Genomic DNA, 22,376 nt, shown 5'->3' with positions numbered 1-22,376 from the left:
TCACATAATGGTAAACATAAACAAAAGCATATCATTAATTATATGAAAATTCAATGCAAGTCTAATGAAAGACAGAGATTCTCAGATTAAGTAAAAAAGGGAGACCCAACTATATACTGTTCACAAGAGGTGCCCTTTATTCTACTAGTAAATAGTTAAAGGAAAGCAATGGAAATAGTAAGGAAAAGCAGGTACACTTATGTGCGTATCAAACAAAGTAGACCTCCAGAGGAAAGGCTTATTATCAGAGACAAGAAGGCATTTTGTAATGATAAAGGTCAATTCATCAAGAAGACAGACACTCCACCCTCAGTAATTGATAGAAAATGTAGACTAAAGTTCAATAAGGATTTAGCCATTCAAATATAACTAAGAATCTAGTTGATATTTATAGAATACTATGTACAACCAATATGAACATACATTTCACAAGAGCACATGGAACATTCACAATGATAGACCATATTTTGAAGCATAATACTAGTCTCATTGAATTTCAAAAGTTTGACATCATATAGTATGTATTCTAAGATAGAATTAAATTAGAAATTTTAAAAAAATTGGGAAATCAAGCAGCATGCTCATAAATAACTTATGGTTAAAACAAGAGCTAAAAATAATTAGAAAATACTTAGAATTTAATGACAATTAAAACATAGCATATAAAAATATGTAGGGTACCACTCTCATAGTGTACAGAGAAAAAATTATAGCATCACTTGCTTATATTAGGAGAGAAGAAAGGCATATAACCAATTATACAAATGTCTATCATAAAAAAACCCATAAACATGATCTAATTCACTCAAAACAAATAAAAGCAAATAATAATGATTAGAGGGAAAATTGAAGAAACAGAAACAGTCAAACATAGAGGAAAAGCAATGAAACTAATTATTATTGTATAGAAATATTGTCTCCTTCTCCAAAATATAAAATAGATTAATATAAAATAAACTTAAGTAGCCCATAACTATAATGACCAAGGGTAAAAAAAGATTTAAAAGAAGCACAGTTATCAGAAAAGAAAGAGGTAGCATCAGTACGTGTACTATCATTATAAACAAGTTGATGGTTATAAATTTGACAACTCATATAAAAAGACCATTCTTTGAAAAACACAATAGGCACAAGAAGAAACAGATAATTAAAATAACTCTATATTTGCTAAATCTATTATATTTTTGTAATTAACACTCTTCCCACAAAGAAGCCTTCAGGGACAGATGGCTTCACTGTTGAATTCTAGAAAACATTAATGGAAGAAATAGCATCAATCTTGAAGTCTTTTGGAAAATACTGGAGGATGGAACTCTTTCTAATTCATTTTATAAGGTCTACATAACCTTGATAAGTAAACTAGACAAGGACCTAACACGAAAATAAAAACCCAAACCAGTATCCTCAGACACAAATAACAAAATATTTGTAACAATATATGAGAAGGAAAGAAGAAAATATAAGATGATAAAGTTGTGTTTATCCCTAAATGGAAGACTGGTTTAACATTTGAGAATCAATTAATGTAATTCACCACATTAACAAAATAAAGGAGAAAAACATATGATTATGTCAATAAATGCAGGAAAAGCATTGACAAAATTTTACCTACATTCATGATAAAATTTCCCAACAAACTAGGGCGAAACAAAAGAACTTCCTTAGTTAGATAAGGCCCTTCGTGAAAATCCTACTAATATCATAATATTGAAAGACAAATAATTTCTTTCTAACATCAGGAGTGAGGTAAGATGGGCTGCCCTGACCAGTGCTACTTAGCATTGTTCTGGATGTCCTACCCAGTGCAATAATAACAAGAAAAATAAAGAACATAAACATTAAAAGTATAAAGGTAAAAAAAGGCAACATAAAATGTTCTTTTCTGCACATGTAGAAATCTTAAAGAAATTCTAAAGTAATTACTAGAGCTAACAAGTGAATTCATGAACACCGCAGACTACAATGATGATATATCAGTGTTATTTATATGCACTAGCAATGAACAATTGGCAAATCAAATAAAATTGGCATATACAACAGCATAACAAATTATAAACCATGTAGTATTACTTTTAATTAAAAATGTACAAGGCCACTCTACAAAAAATTGCAAGACTGGAGAAATTTTATAAAGAAATTTTATAAAAACTTAAAATGTTGGAGAGATATTCCATGTTAATGAATTGGAAGGCATAATATTATTAATGTGCCAGTCCAGTTCCTAACAAAATCCCAACAAAAATTGCTACAGAAATTAAAAATTCTTCCTTCCTTTACTTTGATTGTCTGCTTTCCTCCAGCATGAGGGTCTTCTAGTCAGAGTTGGGTGAAGATAAATACATATTTTGATGCATATTTGTCAAGTACTTTTCAAAACACTACTGCTATATCCATAAATTTGGGAAACTAACTAAAATTGCTCATGTATCTTTTCACTTAACCCTAAGAACGCTATGACACAGGTATTGTAATTCTTTCCATGTTGCAGGTGACAAAATTAAGGCTTGCACAAGCTATGCTACTGGCTCAAAGTTGCATAACACAGAAATAGAGAAGTCTGGATTCAAACTCAGTCATATCCAAAGCCAGAGTGTTGGCAGTAATAATTTCCCACATACTGCTAGCAGGACAAATGATCCATAGGCTTGCCACAACATCATGGAATTGTTATTACTAAGTCAACATTTTTTTTTCTATCAAGTCCAAGGAAATTCAGCTATAATAGAGGCATTTACCACAGTTACATTTTCATCATAACTAATGCCAGCTAATATTCTGTATAAAATTACTATCATGAATTAACTTTATGTCTGGAGAAAATGGGATTGTATGTAATTACTGATTTCCACTCACAATAAAATAAGCAAATTATCTTCCCCAACATAAATGCACCATAAATTGTTTTGAAGCATAATGAAGAAATGAATTTCTGAAAGAAATATGAGCCAAATCTGCCAAATTATTGTAAATGATAGCCCCTTTAAAATTAGAGCATGTAATTGCAATTGGAAAACATTATCCTCTGAATGGTTACATTATTATTTGGGTGGACCAATAATCCTCTTTGTTGATGTTCTATTTCTGGGGTATTGACAGATTTTACACATTTTCATATCAAAATGCCATCAAATTTATATATAGAATAATTTACTGTTTCCTATACGAGATGTGTCATAATGGAGTGTCATCCATGAGTATAACATAATGACATTTTAATTGAAAGAAGATGCTTTGGCAAATAAAAAAGAAAGCTATTTTTCTTTGGATATTTCTGAGTTTGTTGACAATTTTCAGCTGAGTGTATTTTCAATTCAAAAGATTGTTCTAACATATGGCCACACACATTTAATCTTCATGAGTGAAAATAACCTTTACTATATGACATTTTAAATCAAATAGAATAATCAGCCTAATTTCATTATAGTATTTTATAACAATTATCTATTGCATTTTGCATAAGAATGCAACACTGCATCACAAAATGTCACAGATAATAAAGATGTGATCATTTTTTAAACAATATCCTGTTATCTAATAGTGAGAATCATCTGTGTTATGTAGCCAATTCTAGCCAACCAGTAACACTCAATTAAAATATTTTCAAATCAAACTTTTATTGAATTCAGAGTATCTAATCAGTGAGTGATTTGAAAGAGTCAATGAATTAAGTAATGTGATCCCTTTTCCACATTGCATGCTCATTTAACTGAGAGACATGCATGCTAATTTTCTTGTAATTTTACTAGTATTTCTCCAGCATTCACTTCTCCAATTGTGACTTCTCTACAAAAAAGTGCATCTATTTACATGCACACATATAGCAAGCACTATGTTAAACACTTTGAAACACTCCATTAAGATGATTCCTCTAGGGATGTTGTTTTCAAAACTCACACATATCACAATATGTGATCATTCTTATAATAGTAAAAACATCATTCTAAGTGATTATTCCTAATAATAGGAAAATGAATACATGTATGGGAACCAATTTCATTTTGTAAAGACAAAAGAGACACTGGGGAAATTATTTACATATTAGTTTTTCTTTTCTTTTAAATTTGAATTATTTGGATACTGATTGCAAGATGAAATTTATCTTATGAATTTGGTAATAATTGCTAAGAATTTCCTACATTTTTTGTCATGATAATCTCATTCTTTGAGGCAGAGATACTAGATTTACTAATGAACTAAATTTTATTTTCCAAATTCCTATTTTACCTGGGATTTCCCCTTTTCAATCCCCACTATATAAACGTTTCTAAGCTTGGAAAAACTTGACTAATGAAGAATTTATTTTTACCTACTTATTTTCATCTTCAGCCTTCAAAATCTCTGAAAACTGCAACACCTAGAGGCAAGAAAAAATCGTGAGAAATAACACTTGGCTCTATTAGAATTGGCAAAAACAAACTATTTGAGCTTCATTTTACTTATGTGTGTAACACGATCAGAATAGTATCTACCTTAGTGGAAAATCTAGATGACTGGTTGACAGAATATGTGTAAAACAACTGGCATGCTAATGGTTACTTCTACAAGTAAATTGTTTTGAAGCATAATGAAGGTCTGTGAGTCCAGGACTCATAACTCAGATGTAGTTTTGTGGGAACAAAAGACAGTTAAGTGCAATCTGGGCGCGGTGGCTCAAGTCTGTAATCCTAACACTTTGGGAGGCCGAGGCGGGTGGATCACTTGAGCTCAGGAGTTCAAGACCAGCCTGGCCAACATGGTGAAACCCTGTCTCTACCGAGAAAAAAAAAAAAAAAAATAGGTAAGTGCATAGTGTGGTCCAGACTAGATTTCCTTCACAAAATTGTTTTTATAGGAATTTCTGCTATGAACTAGTTAGTTTCATCAAATATGGCATGGCATATTTGATGAAAATCATATATAAAAGAACAAATCTATGTGTAATGACCAGAACAACTAATTTTGTGGTTTTAAACAATAATTATTTCATAAGTATTATTTGAGCAACTGTGTGTGTGAGATACTACGCTGGAAACCAAGGATAACATTGACAAATAAGGCAGACATTCTTCTGAAATGTGTTGTTTCTGAAGCGTGGTTACCATCTTCCTTTCTTTTTCAGATTCCAAACAAGTGAATGATACTATGTATTATAACACGAATTATTTCAACTAGAAAAAAATTATTGCAACTTTGTGAACTAGATTTTTTAAATGGACTTCTAAGTACACTATAAATATGAATAGCACACTTTACAGCTCATTGTGAACCATATCCACTAAGTGTTTTGTAATAGATTTCACGATGGGACCTCTCTTCAGGAGGCATGTTTGGCTTTGTCTTGATCAAAAACTGGATAAAGATATGAAAGCCACATGCAGTTTGAATTTAAATCAAAACCAGGGCCAACATCCAAAATAACCTCAACAAGCTGTAGTAAAGAACAAAAATCAGCAGGAATAAATTTGACAGCTGAATGTTGTCTTGCTTTTATGTGTAATATCCCTCCTTATCACTGTACATGACCATCATGTGAAATGGCTACCTGACAACATTGCTTTGCATGAAGTCTAGAACTCTCGCTAACTCCACACTTGCCCCTGGTGGGGCTACAAACCAAGCTAGAACATTCTGATAATATCTGTGCCTATCATCTTGCTTGTTCTGCAATTTACTCACAATTTCATAGAATAAAAGAAGGTAGTTGTCCTGATTTCAAATCTTGGATCCACTATTACTACTTAATCAAACTATTCAGCAGTTAAAAATAAAATAAAATCATATCATTCGCAGCACCACGAGTGGACCTGGAGGTCAATGTCTTAATGAAATAAGCCAGGAACAGAAAGACAAATATTGTATGCTCTCACTCATGATGTGGGAGCTAGAAAAATGAAACACAGAGGTAGAGAGTGGAAAAATAGATAACATGACTGGGAAGGGTGAGCAGGGGGGATAGGAATGAAGAGAAGTGGGTTAAAGGGTACAAACATACAGTAAGACAGATAAATTCAATGATTGTTGCAGAGTAGGATGACTATACATAACAAAAATGTATTGTACTCAGGTGATGGACACCCTGAAGACCCTGATGTGACCACAACATATTATATACATATAACAAATTTTCTCATGTATCCCATACATTTGCACACAAAAGAATAATCTGTAGCCTTTTGTCAGAATTGAAGAAGATAATGACCTTAGTTCTATTGGTATACATATATACATATTACCATTTATTGGGCATCTTCCATGAGCTAGAAGGAACTTGATTATCTTACTGTCCATATAAGTAGAAACAGAATCAACCAGAAAATCAGTAAACATTTCTAAGGTCCTACTACTGGCAAAGTCATGAGTAGAATACAAATGTGTTATCCAAATCTACACTCAATTTAAAAATAAATGAAAATCTCTGTTCATTCCTATAAAGGTAAGTACAGAGCTGTCTTTTTTAATGCAGCTGCAAACTGATAGTTCTTCAAATACTTGTCTTATTACTGCTTCTTAATAAGTGCTATAATTCTTTTTCTAAGGTGGCCATCTTAGCCCACTCTAAAGATTTTTGTTTATTTGTATAACAATTGAAGTCGTCTAATAATTCTGTGGATTTTCTAATGATGGAAAAAGTTCTGTATTACTGGCAGTTATCAAGGAACACTTTCATAACTTATTCCACAAAGGAAAAAAAAGGCAATTTCCTTTGAAAACAAACCAGTGACTTTTTGATGGATAACACTGAAGAATCTCAAATAAATATTTTCTGTCATTTTGTTTCCTGCAAATTGAAATTTCGCTATTTTATGTGTTTCCCCCATAGCCTTACACGAGGAATCTCTGAAAATAGAGTAAATGGAGGCAAGATAATACTCCCTCACATACATACTTAAAGGAAATTTGGGAAATGATAAAAACGCTTTATGGCAGGACCTAACATTAATTCGGCACTAGCTGAATTCTGATAGTAAGAGTTCTGGTATTTCTGGAAAAAACAGGTTGCAGGAATTAATGCCACTTCCTGAGAGGAGAAGTACAGAAAAGAACAAATACTGGAATAGCTACAGCGTACCAGAGATAGTGTGCTGGGTATTTTATCCACATTTTCCAGTTCAATTATTCAAATGCTTTGGAGACAGGTATTACTATCTTTATGCATGTAAAGAAACCAAGGCTTTGGAGAATTTAAGTAATATACTTCAGTTGAAGCTAAGAAACAGTAGAGCTAGAATTCAAATGTAAGTGCAGTATATCTGACTTCAAAGCTCAAGCTTGTTCTCTGATATCAGGCCTTCTCCTACCAGTTGGCTTCATTCAACATCTTGCCTAGAGACCTAGGATTTGCAATTTGTTGGTATTCTGCTCCTCTGCTGTTTCATTTCAGTTCTTGCTCTGTAACCTCAAATTTGATTGGGAGAACTCGTTGGATTTAGAAACAAGATTGACCTTGTCACATTTATTTTATCTGCACCCTTCTTACCCATTCATATGAGTTAGGAAAGTGACTGACAGTTGGTTTAAATTTCTACCATTTAATTTCTTTGCAAGTGATTTTGTTCTAGTTAGCCTTACCCAAGTTTTCAAGGAAGTGCAGCCCTATGTCATTGCTGTGTAAAACAAGGACAGTTCTACAGAGTCTGTGGGGATGCTGATGACTAGGAAATTATTTTATAATGAGAAAACAAGCATTCACCATGATCAACATGAACAATATGCTGTTTGCCCTCAAGCAAGAGAAAAAGCCGCTGGCATGTAATGTTGAGACAAATAGTCAAGGGAGGCCAAGGAAAGATAAATAACACATACATACAAACATAAAACATCTAGAACAGAGGATGTTCAATATCACATCGGAATCTGGAAGGATTAACTATCTATCTATGTTTCCCTCTTTAAAAATAATACAGAGTGTGAATTTATTGTAAATCAATTTCTTTTCTAATGGTTTTGGTGATTATAAAGTAAATACAATTGACTTTAAGGTCAGGCTTACATATTTATATTTCCAATCAGCTAAAAATGTGCATGTGTTACAATAATAGTTGCATTCTTGAATGGAATAAGTTTTCTTCTCTAGAGAAACAAGGCTATTTCTGAAGTCTATCTGTAATGTAATAGAGCTCTAAAAGCAGAGAGAAAAATATCTGCATTTTGATTATTTATTTAATTGTAACAGAAATGAAATACACATGTGTAAAAAATGCAATAATTACAAATAAGTGTAAAATGTTAGTGTTTTTATTTTATAAAATCAGAAATTTTATTTTTTGTAAAGGACAATTTTAAAGAAATGTAGCAGCCTTTTCCCCTAGTTTTTATATAAGTTTTAAGTTTCCAGTTCATTTCATTTTGATGTGGCATCATTTCACAAAAATATCTTGCCAACCATTTTTGTTAACATTCTAATATGATGAATAAAAGCAGCAATACAAAAATGACAATGGTTTAGCCTCCCCCAAATTTAAGATGCTAAAATCTTTCTTAAGCTTTCATCATTATAAAACACCAATTCTGGATGTGAGGTTTAGTAAACTGAATATGAAGGCATAAGCGTACATATAACTGCCCTATTGCCTCAACCTAGAACGTTGCACAAGGTTAACGGAAATGGGTCAACCACCAAGCATGTTAGCACTGTTCTAATCTGTGCACAAAATTCTCTTATTTAAATATTCATAACAATTAGGAAATATAAATTTGGACAGAATGGATCCTCTCATCTGTTCATCATCTTCAAGGACGCTTATTCTTCCCTCTTGGTGGGACATAGATTGTGCTGTAGTTTAAGTGAACAATAAAAAAGGCAATCTCAGCCTCCTACTCCATATGCCAGAGATAGGAATCAGGGACTAGGCCTGTGTATAGTGTTTCACGCCTGTAATCCCAGCACTTTGGGAAGCCAAACAGGAAGGATTGCTTGAAGCCAGGAGATCGAGACTAGCCTGGGAAACAAAGCAAGACCACTACAAATAATTTTTCAAAATTAACTCGGAGTGGTATCATGCACCTATAGTCCCAGCTACTCAGGGGGCTGAGGCAGGAGGATCACTCGAGCCCAGGAGTTTGAGGCCACAGTGAGCTGTGATAGCACCACTGCACTCCAGCCGGGGTGACAATGAAATATCCTGTTTCTTAAAAAAAGACCCAAAAAACAAAAAAGAATCAGAGACTTTTGGCAAAAACCACACACTAGAGCTGATTAATGTTAGGCAGAGAGATACTGAAAAATCACTAGCTCTTAATAATCATGAAAGTCTAAGAAGGATTTTTCATACCTCAACTCTTTTTGTTAACTAAATTGCTGTTATGTTTTCACAAAAGATAGTACAGGCAAAGGGGAACTAAGGTATTTCTCTCCCTTCATGTCACCCTGAAATTATTTCCAGCTTCATCAAAGGGAAGTTCTTATAAATAGGAATGACTAATTGCCTAAGCTACAGACAGTGAAAAAAGAATGTGTCCTGGGAAAGGAGGGAAGTCGGGGTAGGGTGAAGAGATGAAGAGAGTAAAGGTTCAGTTGGCAATTTATGAATGATAAACTGATAGGTGACCCTAGGGAGTAAGGGTCACATAACACCACCCTTAAAGAATTTCAAATTTTTTTTAAAGCACCCTTAAAGGATTTCAGGACTGAATGGAGTGCTGTACAAGGTCACTACTGGTAAAGTTTATGATATCTTACAGAGCGCTAGTCTTTACTCTGGCAAGGTCATATTTTGTATTTTATAAATATTAGTTTCTAAATTTAATTAATCCTCACAACTACTCTCTATCGTAGATACTCTTATAAGCCCAATTTCACAGTTAAGAAAAAGAAGATTCAGGATGGTTAAGTTACGTATTGAATGTCATACCTCCAGTAAGGGGCTGGACCAGGATCCACTGGCAGGTACAGCTGTATTTAGACATACACCTCTTTATCTTCATGCAAGAATAGAGAATTTCACAAGTTGGCCTTCAGAGAGGCAGTTTGGCAGGGGTGCCGGGGTGGGAGCAGTTGTGGGGGAGACGCTTAGCCTTGAGGCAGGAGAATAGGGTCTGGAGGCAGAAAACCTAGGGCCAATTCAGTCGGATTTCCTAGAACTGAATCAAAAGGAAAACCCCACTTCTTCATGCTCAAGTAACAAAAGGATTAGAGCCTACTTCTTTTGGAAGCGCCCCTGCCCTCTCACCCCTATTTTCCATTTTCCCTGTGAAAAATGGAAAGTACCTCTGATTGGCCCCCTCCTGCAATCAGTCAGATTGGTCAGGGGCCAAGCCTTTATGTGCAACTTCGTAACTTCTCTTCAGCCTCTGATTGGTTGCCTCCCACGACCAATCAGACTGGTCATGGGCCACTCCTTCATTTACATAAGGTGTAACCAAGTAACCAATGTGAAACCTCTAGAGGGTATTTTTAAACGCCACAAAATCCTGTAACCAGCACTCTTGAGCTGCTTGCTTGAGCTCACTCCCACTCTGTGGCATTTACTTTCCTTTCAATAACTCTGTGCTTTCCTTGCTTCATTCTTTTGTTGCTTTGTTTGTGTGTTTTGTTCAATTATTTGTTCAAAACGCCAAGAACCTGGACAACTCATGAAGTCAACAAGACCCTCCGCCGGTAACAGCCTGGGAACAATATCCCTAGTATGCAATTGAGACAGCGAGAACAGAACAGGGATCCCTCCCGGTTTTTCCTTGCTAACTCCTAATGGACTAGCTACACTCAGCCTGGAAGCTGCGCCACCACAGACGCTTCCTCTCACAAAATCGACCGATTAGGCCTGAAAGAAACAAAGCACTTTAACCGCAAACATCTTGGTTGCCAAGTGTAGAGACTTTCTAAGAGACCTTCCCCATCGCTAAGTAACATCTTAGTTTGTCCTAACTTGAACTTTGCTTCATTTTAATAGTAAAAGTCACATTTCTGGGTGGAGATTTAAGATGCAAATGAGACATACCACGCATGTTAAGGTATGACATGAGACTGTGCAGACACAACCGCTGAACCACCCCAAGAATGTCACCTGGAGGAGGCTCAAAGGAAAAGAAAAGCCTAAATTACCTGATTTGGGGAAGCCAGCAGCAGGTTCCTTCCTGATGTTGTCTCCCTTTCTGCTTAAGGTGAAAGCCCCAATAAACTGCCTTGTTCAAGCCCATTTCAGACTCTTGGTTTACTTTTTTTTTTTTTTTTTTCTGAGACGGAGTCTCACTCTGTCGCCCAGGCTGGAGTGCTATAGCGTGATCCCGGCTCACTGCAACCTCTGCCTCCCGGGCTCAAGCTATTCTCCTGCCTCGGCCTCCCATGTAGCTGGGACTAAGGGCACACACCACCACGCCCAGCTACTGTTTTTGTATTTGTAGTAGAGACGCGGTTTCACCATGTTGACCAGGCTGGTCTCAAACTCCTGAACTCAGGTGATCCATCTGCCTCTGCCTCCCAAACTGCTGGGATTACAGGCGTGAGCCATCGCGCCCAGCCTCTTGTTTTACTTCTATTTACGGAGGGTCAAGATCCACCACTGGTAACATTGTAAGAAGAAAACCATGGACAGGGACTACTGATAGAGAAATGGTGGGAAATCACTGGCGAATGTGAGTTGCTCTGCATGAAGTCATCATCCACATAGCTAAAGACAAATATCTCTGTGCGTTGGGACAGAGGAAACAAACAAACAAAAGTTGCTATGGTTTTCTTTATTCTACATAGGTGAAGGAACATGCATCTCTACACTTAGGGCAGAGGATCTGCAAAGCTTTTCCAGCCTCCAGCATCCAAGACACACACTCTTACAGGAACAAACAGGAAATTAATATTAGGAAACTTTTGCCAAAAACAAACTGAGGCAAAAACAAAGACGATACTTAGGTGACTTTCCCAAACATGAATTAGCCACTAGAACTAATGCATGTTAGGAAGAAGGATACTGAAAGATGACCAGTGCTTGATAATAATGGAAGTCTTCTATGGTTTTGCAAGATCCGGGTAACAGAATTAGTACAAAGAGCAAGAATTCAAACACATATTATGTCCCATCTCAGACACAATGCTCTTTGCTGTGCCTTTTTACATGCAGCTAGACAAAAGAGCAGGAACTAAGTTGCAAATGAATTGAAGCAATTATTATAAGTAACTGTTATAGAATATCTCTACCTCTTGCTGTGGAAATTATTCTTTCCTTGAGTAAGCATTTTAACACTTATATAATTAATAGGGGAGAAATCTAGCTCTGAGAATAATTTCTGCCAGAGCTTGTTTGTTGATAGTCTTCCCTTCAAGGTTGACCAGAACAAAACCTGATGAGAAAAATAGTTCAAACCATAAATTTTACCACTGAATGAATGAACTGGAGAAATAAGAAGCTCAACGTGCAAAGATATTCTACCCTTTTCAGAGGAACTAATATTGGAATCTTTGAATAAGAGATTTATTTATTTTTTCCTACAAGTGATTATTAGGCGACTTGTAGACAAGAAATGAAAATATTTTTCTGAAGCAGTTATTAAAGTCTTCTGACGAAGCACTACTGACATTTGCAATATTTACTTAAGGTTTATAAAGCACTTTTGTCTTCTGGGATTAAAGACACTAAAGCATTTGGTGAGTTTATCATCGTATTAATGTTAATGACTGGTATTCAATTGCTCATCAAAAATAAGATGGTGTCCAGTGTTCCTGTATTAATTTTGTTTCCACAACAATAAATTTTTAGCAGAAAATAAAGGACGCATTTTCTCCAAAAAACAACCCCAGAACTATGAAAGAGATAGCTTATGAGTGACAGATTGTAGGATAAAACACCATCATCAGTGAAAATGTATGATTTAGGGAAAGCAAATTCCTTCAGCTTCTGGTGGCTGCTCTAATCCTGTGAATAAAATAACAGCATGCAAATGCTTGGTCTAGAGTTTGACAAGGCTGTCACTTTCCCTTATCGGACACAGTGCTTTATCACAATGCAGTCAAAAGAAAGGAGGAAATGAGGTGGAAAATATTATTATAGGATTTTTAGGGTACTTTGATAGAAACTAGAGACAGCTGTTAAAACTACAGTATTTAAGAACAAATGTGAGTAATGAACCGTAAAGTGAAATATGTAAGGCAGGGAAATATTTCTGGCAATACATATGTTCTACATAAATTTTACTTATGTATAAGGATACTAAAGTGTAGGATGAGGCTACATAGAGACATTGATTAAGCAATCACCAGCACCACTTTGTTTATACATTAGTGCTTGTGTAGTACTTTCTGAAGAGTTGCAGAGTTGTCTTGTGTCATGAAATAGTAACTATGTAACTTATCTCCTTCCTTCCTTTCTGTTTTTTTCTGCTTCTCTCTCCCTCTTTGCACTGGCTACCAGGGAGCACAGAGTGTGATATACTGAGCAAATAGCTCAGCCCTGCCTTGGAGCAAACTTATCACTTTCTTATTAATGATACCTGTTTTTCTATTTTTTCTATATCCTTGCATACCATTTACAGTGTTACACAAGTGGTTTTATTATGAACAATTTCAAGTACCTTTTAGAGAAGCAGACTGCTAATTCAAAGCAAACATGAAAGAGATACCAGCATTTGTAATTAATTTTGAATAAATTTCAAAGAATACAGCAGGACGGTGATCTGATTCTTTTCCTTTTGCTTTTTTTTATTCTCTTTGCTGACTTTAATATACAATGAGGTGGTGCCAACAATGAGAATGTGCTGTGTTGTGTTCAGAATCCTTGCTGACAATGTTTTCGGGCAAACACATGAGTAACAACACATTGTACTGATTGCCGTTGTATTGATTATCATTGCACAGTTTTTGTTAAAGCTTTGTTATTATTTTTCTGGCATTGTCGGGGGAAATCAAATTTTTAAATGTATTACAAAAATATGCGTATCATTTGTGTAGCTATCTGTCTCCCTAGACAATATTTTGAAGTTGGTGTAAAATAAATATCTAATACTTCAAAGAAAGCCCATTGAGTTGGAAAGATTTATTTTGATTTACAAAATACTCTCCTTTGATTTTTTTTATTTTAGATGACTGATACTGGAGTTTTCTTCTATTTAATTGTTGTTTTACTTCTGAGTAGTTTTTTTTTTTTAATATTTGTTGGGGGTAGAAAAAGAAAGAATATTTTTAAAGAGTTTGTTAGATATATGAGAGGGTAGGAGGAAATAAAGGCAATACTACTTATGCTTAAGCAAGTAGAGATGTTTTTTAAAAGCAAGTGAGACTACCTATAAAAAAAAAGAGGGCGGTCATAGGAGTCACTGCAGTAATTCTATACACTAAGAAAAGGAGGTTAGAAATAAAACCTCACCTACTATTATCAAAGACGGAGCTGCTTGGCCAAGCAGCTAGCAAATATTTCTTCCCACAGAGAATGCTGAGAAAGGAAAACACAACACCTCCAGTTTGAACTCTGAATAAAACCTGGCCCAACAGCCTTAAAACCCTAGTGGTCAAATTGAGAAGAATCTGGAATGAAATGCCATTTTAAACTCGGAAGCAAGCATCTGTCTTGCAGGAGTCAGAGGCTTGAATATTCCTCTGGGGTGAGCTGTCACTTCTTCCTGGCAAACAATTTTAGGTGCACAAATGTGAAGGCAGCCAGCACCCATGAGAGGAGCCCTTATCGCCATCAACCTCAACTGTCTTCCATTACCCACGGCTACCAAGAAGATGTTTGTGTGTGTGTGATTTACATGAAAATCAGGAAAGGGCTCATTTGGTGTGTTTTTATTTATTTATTTATCTTTAATAAGCATATGTATATTTATTACCTTTTAGGGTACTTATGTAATCCATCTCCAAAATCTAGATTTATGTGAGAGTAAAATAGGGCTCTATTAACAATGAGAGCAGGACAGCAAAAACAAACTGGAATTAACATGGGAATTTAATCACGCTGATTTTGTTACCTTGAATATAAGTTTTCATTTGGGATGCAATCATTATCATCATTTTCAGTAGAAGGTTTAGATGAAGCAAACATCAATATTCCAGAAGCAGGATCTTTAACTATCAGAACCAAAAGGTGTGACTAGATGCTGAACTGATTCAGTATTTAGCCCAAGCCATCATCCCTAAGATTTGCTAGAGTGTCATAACTTGTTCTTGTAAGGGTGAAAGATTTCTCTAAACTACTACTCTTAAAATTAACGGGCATATGCATAGACCCAGGGAGGGGAACAACACATACTGGGACCTGTCGGGGAGGCAGGAGGAGAGAGAGCATCGGGATAAATAGCTAATGCAAGTGGGTCTTAATACCGATGTGAGGGGTTGATAGGTGCAGCAAACCACCTTGGCACACGTTTATTTATGTAACGAACCTGTACGTCCTGCACATGTATCCCAAATTTTGAAACAAAATATAATTAAATTAAAAAGAAAAAAATGAATGTGTGAATGAATCACCTAGGCATTTTGTTAAAGTACAGATTCTAATTCAGGAATATTGTGGTAGGGCCTGAGATTCTCCATTTCTAACAAGCTTCCAGGTCATGTCAATGCTGCTAGTGTATGAACTCCACATTGAATAGCGCTTCTCTAAATTATTTTAGTCAAGTCACAAATCTTGTTTATCCCTAATGTTGCCATTGAGAGCTCATTTCATCACCCTACTTTACAAGATGCTGCTAGATTCCCCCAGTGAAACTCCATGTTAGTATTCAGTAAACTAGTTAACAAAGCATTGGCTACTGATGATAAATAGGAATCTTAGGAAGGCTTCTGTTAGCCAGCTCTGGAGAAAAGCTCTTGAAATAACTTTTTAAATTAATTTATTTTTAATTGAAAACTATTAATTGTGTATATCTGTGAGTACAACGTGATGTTTTGACCTATTTAGAAAACACCGTGGAAAATTTTAATCTAATTAACATATTCTTCACCTCACTAACTTATCAGGCATGCTGACCATAGATAATAATAATGTATTATATATCCCCAAATTGCTACAGGAATAGAATGGTTTATAATGCATGTCATGACTATGGGTTGTTCTGAATCTTCTTCCTAAAAGACTTTTATATTTTTGCTTGTTTCTCTGATCCTTTCCTCTAGATGGTAATGACCTTACTCTTTGTATCAGAATTCCCCTTCTTTTGTTTGGAGAAAGTAAATTTCATCCATTATCTTCAAGATCGGTTCTGAGATTTCAAAACCAATGGTGTCCTCTGCACTAGAAAAATGCTTCAACAATATCAGCTCTTCTTCTTATGAAAAGAATCTTTTGACACTACCCTGCTTTCGTCAGTCCCTTATCTTGGGAAGAGAAGAAGCATATAGGAAAATTGGAGAGGTAGGGATTGGAACAGACTACTTATCAGTGTGGATTAAGGGGCTGCCAATTAGTTACCTCTTTGTTTAGAGACATCACATGCAGATAACCTTTATATCTCTTACAAAACCATGCATTTGAGACCGTTGGAGAAATGAATAAATGTTTATAGAGTTATCTTTATATGGTGCTCTCACCTCTAGCCAGTAAATACATCTTGACACCCTTAATCAACAAAGCAGGTATACTCTTTGACATATCCATAATGTTTTCAGAAAGGAGAAACACACACCTACACATGCTCACATAAAACTCCCCATATTCAGTACATAGAGTCAATGCCAGGACATTTATTAACTTTCTTGTTCAGCAAATATTTATTTCATTGTATGAAAAAAGGAATAAAAATATTTTTATTCCAAACAAATCAAAATAAAGAGAATCATGATAATATGAGAGTTGAAACAATCAGATTAAGGAATTTTAAAGAATTATCTGAGGTACCACCCTCATTCTAGTTCCAGTTTACTGCCAGAACTGAGATAGGTTATTGATCTGGCCTGCTCCCCAAACATCTTTGTCAAACTATACTCAAAATGCTTAAAATGCTCCCAAATATACCTTATTCCGTACACTTTAAAATTAGGTACTCCCTGTTTTTCTTAACTTAGGCACGTTCATGGAATCTGGTGATGACTGAAAAGTCTATTTTTCATTCACTGTGTTTTCTGGACATCCTTGCTCATCTATAACAGCCATAACTAACAGTTCATATACACTTCTAATATGTATCCACATTTTTGATTGACCATTATAAAAGTCAGTCTAATAAAAATGAAAAAAAGATCATATCAGTGCTTCCCTACAAGTCCAATGTGATGTGGCAAAACACTATCACTTAAAAGCCAGATTAAATGATTAGAATTCAGTCAATCCTGATGTAAGAATAAACAAATAGAGATTGGTGACAGGACAAGATAATTGAATAGAAGCCTCCACTGATCATCCTCCCTGTAGGAACATCAAATTGAACAACTAAAAAGCATCTTCACAAAAACCAAAAATCAAGTGAGTCATTACAGTACCTTGTTTTGACTTCATATCACTGAAAGAAGCACTGAAAAAAGTCTTAAATTGCATATGCCACTGCTTGCCCATCCCTGCGCAGCAGCTACATGGCATGGAGAGAGAATCTGTGCATTTGGGAGAGAGAGAGCACAGTGACTATGGACTTTGCACTTGAACTCAGTGCTGCCTTGTCATAGTGGAAAGCAACACCAGACAGAAATCAGCCAGCGCCCATGAAGAGAGCATATAGACCACCCCTAGCCAGAGGGGAATCACCCATCTCAGCAGTCAGAACCTGAGTTCTGGCAGGCCTCACCACTGTGAGCTAAAGTGCTCTGAGGTTCTAAATAAACCCCCAAAATAGTCTAGGCCACAAGTCATGCAATTCCTGGGCAATTACTGTTGTTGTGCGGGGCTCAGAGCCAGTGGACTTTGGGGGGCACATGACAATAAGACACCAGTTGGGTTAGTCAAGAGAGTGCTTGTACCACTTCTCCCCTATCCCCAGGCAGTGCAGCTTACAGCTCCAGGAGAGATTCCTTCCTACAGCTTGGGGAGAGGAGAGGGAAAAGTAAAGAGGACTTTGTCTTGCAACTTAGATACCAGCTCAGAAATGATAGAATAGGGTATTGAGCAGAGTCATAAGGCCCACATTCCAGGACCTTGCTTCAGAATGACATTTCTAGACATGCTCTGGGCCAAAGGGGAATCCGTTGCCATGAAGGGAAGGACATAGTCTTGGCAAGATTCAACACCTGCTGACTAAAGAGCCCTTGAGTCCTGAATAGCGAGCAGTGGTACCCATGCAGTACTCACTGTGGGCTTTGAGTGAGGTTCACAGACATGCTGGCTTCAGGTGTGACCCAACACATTCCCAGCTGTGGTGGCTATAAGGTGGAACTCCAGTTTGAAAATAAAGGAGAAAGGAGTAAAGGGGACTTTTGCAGCTTAGGTACAAGCTTGGCCACAGTGGAGTAGGGCACCAAACAGGCTTGAAGTCACAAATTCTAGGATTTGGTTCTTGGATGGCATTTCTGGACATTCTGTGGGCCAGAAGGGATCCCATTAGTCTAAAGGGAGAGTCTTAGACCTGGCAGAATTCACTGAAAGTTGACTGAAGATCTTTTGAGCCTTGAGTGAACATTGGTGGCAGCCAGACAGTACTCACTGTGAGTCTGTGGCAGTGGTGGCCATAGGGAGAGACTCCTCTACTTGTGAAAAGGAGAGGGAAGAATGGGAAAAACTTTGTCTTGTGGTTTGGGTGTCAGCTCAGCTGTAGTAGAATAGTAGAAGCCTAAGATTTCCAACTCTATGTCCTGGTTTCTAGATGGTATCTCTGGACTCAACTAAGACCTAGGGAAACTCACTGCTCTGAAGGTAAGGCTGGCTTCACAACCTGCTTATTGTAAAATCCTACAGCCTTGAGAAAACTCAGGCAGTAGCCAGGCAGTGGTTACTACGGGTCTTGGGTGAGACCCAGTGCTGTGCTGGCTTCAGGTCTAATGTGGATTCCAATGGTGGTGTCCAGAGGGGTGCTTGCTTCACCCCTCCCCCAGATCCAGGCAGCTCAGCACAGAGAAGGAGACTTCAAAATTTGAGAGAAAGTCAAGCAAGAGAACAAGAGTCTCCACCTGGTAAGCCAGCGAATTCTTCAGGATCTTATCTATGACCATTAAGGCAGTATATCTACAAGTCTGCAGGAGCCACATCTTTACTGGGCTTGGGGTACCCCTCAGGCAGATATAGCTGCAGTGACCAAAAATCTAGTTTATAATACTCAAGTCCCTTCAAATACCTGGAAAGCCTTCTTAAAAAGGATATATACAAACAAGCCCAACTTGTAAAGACTGTAATAAATACTGATGAACATCCACAAACATCAAGACCATCCAGGAAAACATGACCTCACCAACTTAACTAAATAGAGCACCAGTGACCAATCATGGAGAGACAGAGGTATGTGACTTTTCAGACAAAGAATTTGAAATAGCAGTTTTAAGAAAACTCAACAAAATTCAAGATAACACAGAAAAGGAATTCAGAATCCTATCATGCAAATTTACCGAAGAGATTGAAATACTTTAAAAAATCAAGAAATTCTGGAGTTGAAAAATGCAATGGACATACTGAAGAATGCATTAGAGTCCCTTAACAAGAGAATTGACCAAGCCAAAGAAAGAATTAGTGAAGTTGAAGACAGGTTATTTGAAAATACACAGTCAGAGGAAACAGGAAATAAAATAAAAAAGAATGAGCATGCCTAGAACATTTAAAAATAACCTCAAGAAGGCAAATCTTCAAAGGGATATCAAAGAACTTCCCAAACACAGAGAATGATATCAACACTCAAGTACAAGAAGGTTATAAAACTCCAAACAGATTTAACATAAAGAAGAGTACCTCAAGGCATTTAATAATAAAACTCCCAAAGATCAAGGATAAAGAAAAAATCCTAAAAGCATCAAGAGAAAAGAAACAAATAACATACAATGGAGCACCAATACATTTGGCAGTAGACTTCTCAATGGAAATTTTACAAGCCAGCCAGGAGAGAGGCTTGACATATTTAAAGTACTGAAGGGAAAAAAACTTTTATACTAGAACAGTATATTAGTGAAAATATCTTTCAAACTTAAAGAGGAATAAACACTTTCCCAGACAAACACAAGCTGACAAATTTCACCAACACCAGACCAGTCCTACAAGAAATACTCAGGGGAATTTTTCAGTCTGAAATAAAAGGATGTTAATGAGCAATAATGAATGTTCTGAAGGTACAAAACTCACTGGTGATAGTAAGTATATAGAAAAACACAGAATATTGTAACACTGTCACTGTCGTGTATAAACTACTCATATCTTGAGTAGAAAGACTAAAAGGTGAACCAAACAAAAATAATAACTACAGTTACTTTTAAAGATATAGACTGTAAAATAAGATATAAACAGAAACAACAAAATGTTAAAAAGGAAGGGGGACAAAGCCAAAGTGTGGAAATTTTATGAGTTTTCTCTTTGCTGGTTAGTTTGTTTAAGCAATCAGTGTTAAGTTGTGATCAGTTTAACATGGGTTATAATACATCATTTACAAGCCTCATGTAACCACAGATTAAAAAACATACAACAAGAAATTAAAACAGACCATCAGAGAAAATCACCTTCACTAACAGGAAGACAGGAAGGAAGGAAAGAAGGGAGAGAAGACAACAAAGCAGTGAGAAAACAAAGAATAAAATGGCAGGAGGGAGTCTTTACTTATCAATAATAATATTGAATATAAATGGACTAAACTCTCCAATCAAAAAACAGAGTGACTAAATGGATTAAACAAACAACCAACCAAACAAAACCAAAAAACAAGACCTAGGATCTGTTGCCTACAAAAAACACACTTCACTTATAAAGACATGTATAGATTGAAAATAAAGGGATGGAAAATAAAGGGATGAGAGACGCGCCTAGTCTCTCAGCCTACATCTTTCTCCCATGCTGGATACTTCCTTCCCTCTATCCTCAGACTCTACGTTCTTCAGTTTTGGGACTCTGACTGGCTCTCCTTGCTCCTCGGCTTGCAGACACCCTAGTATGGGACCTTGTGATGGTATAAGTCAATACTTAATAAATTCCCCTTTATATACGTATATATCTTATTAGTTCTGTCCCTCTAAGAGAATCCTGACTAATACGGACCCAATAAAATGATAGCTAGAAACTTCAATACCCCACTCTAAGCATTAGACAGATCTTCCAGACGGAAAGTCAAAAAAGGAACATTGGACTTAATCTGCACCATAGACCAAATGAATATAGTAGATATTTAAAGAACATTTCATCCAGTGGCTGCAGAATACTCTTTTCAGCACATGGATCATTCTCAAGGATAGAACATATGTTAGGCACAAAACAAGTCTTAAAAATTTTTAGTAAATTGAAATTAAGTATCTTCACTGATCATGATGGAATAATACTAGAAATCAATAATGAAAGGAATTTTTGAAACTATACAAATATATGGAAATTAAACAATATGCTCATGAATGACCAGTGGGTAAATGAAGAAATTAACAATGAAGTTGAAAATTTTCTTGAAACAAATGATAATGGAAACACAACATTGGAAACAAAACCTATGGGATACAGTGAAAGCTAAGAGGGAAGTTTATAGCTTTAAGCACCTATATCAAATAGGTAGAAAAACTTCAAATAACCTAAAAATGAATCTTAAAGAAATAGAAAAACAAGACCAAATCAAACCCAAAATTTGTAGGAAAAAAGTGATTGTAAAGATCATAGCAGAAATAAATGAAATTGAAATGAAGAAAATAATACAAAAGATCAACAAAATTAAAAATTGTTTTCTTAAAAGATGAAACTGACAAACTCTTAGCCAGACCAGCTAAGACAAAAAAGAGAAGATCAAATGAGTAAAATTGGATATGAAAAAGGAGACATTACAATCAATACTGCAGAAATTCAAAGGATCATTAGAGTCTACTGTGAGCAACTATATGCCAATAATTTGGAAAACTAGAATAAATGAGTGCATTTTAGACACATACAACCAACCAAGATTGAGTCATAAAGAAATAATAAAAACTGAACAAGTGAACAATTAACAAGATCAGAGCTGTAAGAAAAAGCCTCCAATAAAGAAAAGGCTGGGACCTGATGGTTTCACTGCTGAATTTTACCAAACATTTAAAGGAAAACAAATACCATTCCTACCCAAACTATTTCAAAAAATGGAGGAGAAAGGAATGCTTCTAAACTCATTCTGTGAGGCCAGTATTATCTTGGTACCAAAATTAGACAAAGACACATCACAAACAAAACAAAAAAACCTATCAGGTCAATATCCCTGAATAAACATTGATGCAAAAATCCTCAACAAAATACTAGAAAAACAAATTCAACAACACACTAAAAAGGTCATTCATCATAACCACGTGGGATTTATCTCAAGGATGCAAGGATGGTTCAACATATACAATCAACATGATACATATAGACAGAATGGAGGACAAAAACCATATGACCATATCAATTGACGATATAAAAAAAGCCTTTGATAAA

At 35.9% G+C, this 22,376-nt stretch overlaps 1 long non-coding RNA gene across 3 annotated transcripts in view; it reads right to left on the bottom strand.

The window, feature by feature from the left end:
* Positions 1-939: 939 nt before the first annotated feature.
* LOC126945097 (uncharacterized) overlaps positions 940-22,376 on the bottom strand; it is a 340,076-nt gene continuing 318,639 nt past the window's right edge. For all 3 annotated transcript variants that reach the window (XR_007722290.1, XR_007722291.1, XR_007722289.1), the window contains one exon: positions 940-4,354. This is a non-coding gene — a long non-coding RNA (uncharacterized LOC126945097). The remainder of the gene's footprint in view (positions 4,355-22,376) is intronic.

This window comes from Macaca thibetana, chromosome 20, assembly GCF_024542745.1.
Source record: "Macaca thibetana thibetana isolate TM-01 chromosome 20, ASM2454274v1, whole genome shotgun sequence".
Lineage (NCBI taxonomy): Eukaryota > Metazoa > Chordata > Mammalia > Primates > Cercopithecidae > Macaca > Macaca thibetana.
Note: the sequence above shows the minus strand (reverse complement) of the source record. Positions and strands in the feature narration are given on the sequence as shown.